Here is a 6,525-nt window from a genome sequence, read left to right as displayed (position 1 = left end):
GATTAAATTTGGTGAAATTATTTAAAAAAAGTTTCGCCCGACTGGGCCAACGGCCCAGCCGAGCGGACCGAAGCCCAGCGCCGCCAACCGCCTCCGTCGCCGTGGTCGGCACGGACTCCGAGGAGTCCGGCGCACCGCCGCGGCCGCCCGTCTTCGGCCCCATGTCGAAGCCCCCCGGGCTATTTAAGCTAGCCCCGCGTCACTCACCACCACCATCGCCGCCGCCGCTTGCCACGCTCGCCACCGCTTACCGCGCCGCCAACCACCGCTGCCCCATCGTCCCGCGCTGCAGCCCGTGCCTCCTCATCTCGCCTCGCCCCACCGGAGCCTCACCGCTCGCCGCCGTCGACCACCGCCGCCGGGTTTTTTCGGTTTAGATCTAGTTCGGTTTTTTAATAATAGGGTTTTCTCAGTTTTCTCCAATTTTGTTAGTTAGCGGACGTTCGCCCGAATGTCCCCGTTCGTGAACATGTTCATTCTTTCATCTCTGCTAACGAACATTTGTTCGTTAGTCTTTTCTTTTTATTTTATTTTTTTCCAGGGAACTATCCGCGATTACTTTTATCGTAGATTAGCCCCTAATCTTCAAACCCCTCGCAACTTTTTAACCGTTTGTCCAAATCCAGCGAAACCAACACTGAAATCTTCGTCTCGAACACCTTTTTCTAGTTAGTCAACTTGAACATGATTTTGACAATTTAAAATTTGGTTTCAAGCAGATTTGATTTCAAACTTCTTTTGACCATAGTTTCAGTTTCATAGCACCGATTTGATTGATTCTTTTTGCAAATCGAAGCTCTTCATTTGAACTTTCAGATTTGATCTTCCTCATCTAAGTTTTACCCTTGCATCTATGCTTGAGTGCTTATGTATGCTTTGTTTGTTTGCAATAGAATTCCCGGAGTGCGAAGCGTGCTACTACGAGTCTCTAGGGTTTGCAGATCATCAACAAGGCAAGTAACACTTTGATCATACTTCTTTATTACCCAGGTTTTATGCATTAGTTACAACCCTCAAACATTGCATGAGTAGGATCTCTTAACATGTGGGTTTGGGAAGTAGATGATGAGGTAGAACCTATTGCCCTGTTATTATCAAACCCTTGGGAGTTACTTCTAATTTATGCGTGTACTGCTATGCTATGCTATGCTATGCTAGTAGACGTGGATTGGTTGAGTGTATCCATGACAGATGTGAGATTTTTATTAATGGTTAACTTAAGGTGGCTACTTAAATACACATCTGGGTGGATTGGTTGCGGGCACCTGGAGAATCCAGTGTTATCCTAGGATATCTCGGAGTACCCGTGTGATCATCCTATGGTTCGCCACCCCGGCTCAAAGGGATCATAAGATTATTCATGCTAGAAACTTTCATGTGAAGCCACAAGCCATTATGGGCTCTGGCATACTTGAGTATGTTGCGTGACCTCTTCCAGTGGTAGGCTAGCAGATGTAGGGGAAATTAGGTGTAACTGTCTACCTAGAGTAAAGAGTTAATGCTTCTGAAAGGCTGTGTCTTGGTCATCCATTTCCCAAACATCATATAGTCCGAGAAATCCAACGGAGGAGATCGAGTCTTGTCAGGAAAAGTGCACAAACCTCTGTAGAGTGTACAAACTAATCATGGTTAGCCGTGTCCCCGGTTATGGACATCTTGAGTATCTGGTTCTTGAATTATCATGTTGATCTCATCACTCTAAACTAATTTGTTGGGTTATTAACCCTGCTTAATTGGGATTGAGTTGGAGGAACCTTCTCAATGTTTCAACTACCATGATAGTTAAACAAAATATATTCCTTTGTTGTAGGGAAAATTTTGCTTTTCGCAAAAACATGATAACCATAGAGCCTCCACCAGCCATATATGCATGTAGTGTTAGCTTTTATTTTGTTCATTTCTCTACAGTGTTATTTTGCCAGCATATTCCATGTGCTGACCCATTTTCGGGTTGCAGCGTATTATGTTGCAGACTTTTCAGACGAAGAGTAAGGTGCGCTAGGTCGTTGTCGTGCACTCAGCTATGCCATTGGAGTTGATGGACTCACTTTATCTTCCAAGCCTTCTGTTGTTATCTTATTTAGATGGCCTTAAGCTGTATTATTGTAATAAGATCTCTTTTGAGACATTCGATGTAATAAGTGTGTGATTGCACTCTGTTATAAATCCTTCAAGTACTGTGTGTGTCAGCATTACCGATCCAGGGATGACACTTATACACAGAGATTTGACCATTTGAGGTCAGATCACTACATGATCACACCTTAGAACTCTTTGGGTGTTAATCACATGACGATGTGAACTAGATTATTGACTCTAGTGAACTCTTTGGTTGTTAATCACATGGCGATGTGAACTAGATTATTTACTCTAGTGCAAGTGGGAGACTGATGGAAATATGCCCTAGAGGCAATAATAAAATGGTTATTGTTATATTTCCTTAATCATGATAAAGGTTTATTATTCATGCTAGAATTGTATTGACGAGGAAACTTAAATAAATGTGTGGATACATAAACAAATACCGTGTCCATAGTGAGCCTCTACTAGACTAGCTCGTTGATCAAAGATGGTTAATGTTTCCTAACCATAGACATGAGTTGTCATTTGATAACGGGATCACATCATTAGGAGACTGATGTGATGGACAAGACCCAACTATTAGCTTAGCATATAATCGTTCAGTTTATTGCTACTACTTTCTTAATGTCAGATACACATTCCTTCGACCATGAGATCAAGCAACTCCCGGATACCGAAGGAATACCTTGTGTGCAATCAAACGTCACAACATAACTAGGTGATCATAAAGAAGCTCTACAGGTATCTCCGAAGGTGTTTGTTGAGTTGGCGTGAATCGATATTGGGATTTGTCACTCCGTATGACAGAGAGGTATGTCTAGGCCTTCTCGGTGATACAACATTAAAAGAAGCTTGCAAGCAAAGTGACTAAGGAGTTAGTTAATGTATTATAGAATGAGTAAACAGACTTACTGGTAATGGGATTGAACAAGGTATGAAGATACCGACGATCGAATCTTGGGCAAGTAACATACCGACGGATAAAGGGAACTACGTATGTTGTCATAAAGGTTCGACCGATAAAGATCTTATAGAATATGTAGGAACCAATAGAGGCATCCAGGTCCCGCTACTGGTTATTGACCTGAGAAGCGTCTCGGTCATGTCTGCATCATTCTCGAACCCATAGGTTCCGCATGCTTAACGCTCGTTGACAATATAGTATTATATGAGTTATGTATCTTGGTGACCGAATGTTGTTTGGAGTCCCAGATGAGATCACGGACATGATGAGAAGCTCTGGAATGGTCCGGAAGTAAAGATTGATATATAGGATGATATGGTTTGGCTAAAGGGGTAAGGCCCATGGGGCTTTAGATCGGTGCAAAAGGAAATTTTGCGGAGGTCAGGGACAGGACGCCAAGGACCCTGGCGTTTGGCCCTGGGCCAGACACCGAGACCCATGGTGTCTTGGCCAAACGCCAAGGACCATGGCCTTTGGTACTGAAAACTGAGAAAGACTCTTCCTTGCGTTCCAAACCGACTTTGAGGAGGCTCTTTCTCCAAGAAACGACCCCATGGGTCAACATATACATAGAGGGGCAGGGCTAGCACTCGGAACACATAAAGATCACCAAGCCATGTGCTGGCAACCCCGCCCCTCTAGTTTATCCCCCGTCATAGTTTCCGTTGTGCTTGGCGAAGCCCTGTGGAGATTGTTCTTCACCACCACCGTCACCACGCTGTTGTGCTAACTCTCTTGCTGGATCGAGAAGGTGAGAACGTCATCGAGCTGAACGTGTGCTGAACTCGGAGGTGCCGTACGTTCGGTACTTGATCGTGATGGATTGTGAAGGTGTACGACTAAATCAACCATGTTGATAAATGCTTACGCTTAGCGATATACAAGGGTATGTAGATGATCTTCCCTCTCGTAGCTATGCATCTCCATGGATAGATCTTGTGTGTTGTAGATTTTTTTTGTTTTCCATGCAACATTCCCCAACATTCCGGCCCAAGTTCCACCTCGAGACGGCGGCGCTCCATCCCGAAAGTCTTCCCTTTTTTCCTAGGTGAAATGGGCTTATATACCATAAGATGGGCACCAGAGGCTGGCTAGGGGCCCCACTACCCACCAGGGCGCGCCGGGGGGGGGCAGGGGTAGGCGCGCCCTGGTGCCTAGAGGGGGCCACAAGTGCGCCCTGGTTTCTAGTGGGCACCTTGGTGGCCCCCTCTGGTATTTCTTTTCCCTAGTATTTTTTTTATATTCCAAAATAAATCTCCGTAAAATTTCAGCTCATTTGGAGATGGGAAAAATAGGTATCTCTTACATAGCTTTTTGAGGTCCAGAATTCCAGCTGTCGGCAATCTCCCTCTTTGTGTAAATGATCTCTACTATGCAACCTTCTTCTTGTAGACTCATGTTGGGCCTCCAAGAACAGAGTTTTGTAGGACAGTAGCAAATTTCCCTGAAGTGGATGACCTAAGGTTTATAAATCCGTGGGTGGCGTAGGATGAAGATGGTCTCTCTCAAACAACCCTGCAACCAAATAACAAAGAGTCTATTGTGTCCCCAACACACCCAATATAATGGTGAATTGTATAGGTGCACTAGTTCGGCGAACAGGTGGTGATAGTGCAATATGGATAGTGCATGTCGGTTTTTGTAATCTGATAATATAAAAACAGCAAGGTAGCGAGTAACAGAAGTGAGCGAAAAATGTATTGCAATGCTTCGAAACAAGGCCTAGGGTTCATACTTTCACTAGTGCAAGTTCCCTCAACAATGATAACATAACTAGATCATATGGCAATCCCTCAACGTGCGACAAAAGTCACTCCAAAGTTTGTATCACGGAGAACATAAGATGAGATTGCTTGTAGGGTACGAAACCACCTCAAAGTTATTCTTTCCGATCAATCCATTGGGCTATTCCTATAAGTGTCCCAAACAGCCCTTGAGTTCATAGTAAAATAACACCATATGACACACATCAATCAACCCTAATGTCACCTGGATACTCCAATATCACCACAAGTATCCATGGGTCAATTTTATGATATGCATCAAACAACTTCAGATTCATCATACTCAATCCAACATAAAGAACCTGAAAGGGTGCCCCAAGATTTCTGCCGGAGATACAAGGACAAAAACATGCATCAACCCCTATGCATAGATTACCCCAATGTCACCTCGGGAATCCGCAAGTTGAGTGCCAAAACATACATCAAGTGAAACAATAGAATACCCCATTGTCACCACGGGTATCCCACGCAAGACATACATAAAGTGTTCTCAAATCCATAATAGTATTCTATCCGATAATAGTGAAACCTCAAAGGTAAAACTCAATTCATCACAAGAAGGTAGAGGGGGAGAAACACCATATGATCCAACTGTAGTAACAAAGCTCGCGATACATCAAGATCGTGCAAAATCAAGAACACACACACACACAGAGAGAGAGAGAGAGATCAAACAAATAGCTACTGCTACATACCCTCAGCCCCGAGGGTGAACTACTCCCTCATCATCATGGAGAGTGTCGAGATGATTAAGATTGCCACCGGTGATGGTTTCCCCCTCCGACAGGGTGCCAGAACGGGCTCCCTATTTTTTTTTCATGGCTGCAAAGGCTTGCAGTGGCGGAACTCCCGATCTAGGTTTCTTTCTAGGGGTTTCTGGATTTATAAAAATTTATGGCGTCGGTTTCACGTCAGGGGTGTCCGCAAATCAGCGACAAGGCAGGGGGTCGTGCCCAAGGGGGGCGGGGGCGCCCTCCACCCTTGTTGTTGACTCAGGACACTTCTGGCCCAACTCTTTTGCTTCGGGGGCTTCTTCTGGTCCATAAAAAATCACTGTAAAAATTTTTAGCGACCCGACCTCAGACGGTCAAATCTCTGTGTTCAATGTCATCCCTGGATCAGTAATGCTGACACACACATTACTTGAAGGATTTATAACAGAGTAGCAATCACACACTTATTACATTGAATGTCTCAAAAGAGAACTTATTACAATAACCATCACTACTAGGAAAAGGCCTATAGATGATATGGCCACTAATGGCGCACCAGAAATGTGGTGCGCCACTACTATATACTAATGGGGCACCATGAGTTGGTACGCCATTAGTGTGGTAGACACTAATGGCGCACCGGACACACGGTGCGCCACTAGTAACATTTTTTTCTTCCAAAAATACTAATGGCGCACCGGGCATAGTGCGCCATTACTAGTTTAACTAGTAATGGCGCACCTGCCACACAGTGCACCACAACTTTTTTTTTGCAAAACTACTAATGGTGCATTTGTGGGTGGTGCGCCATTAGTAACCTGGGACCAGCTACATATTTTGAAAAAAATATTGAATATTCATGAGGACACTCGATCTCGATCCCCCTCCATCTTGATCGCTATCCCCCTCGCTGACGAGCACCCCCCGCACCCTCCCCCTGCTCCACCGCCGCCGACGACCCCCCGCACCCTCTCCCGCTCCA

This window comes from Triticum dicoccoides, chromosome 3A (assembly GCF_002162155.2).
Source record: "Triticum dicoccoides isolate Atlit2015 ecotype Zavitan chromosome 3A, WEW_v2.0, whole genome shotgun sequence".
NCBI lineage: Eukaryota > Viridiplantae > Streptophyta > Magnoliopsida > Poales > Poaceae > Triticum > Triticum dicoccoides.
This window is presented reverse-complemented; position numbering follows the sequence as displayed.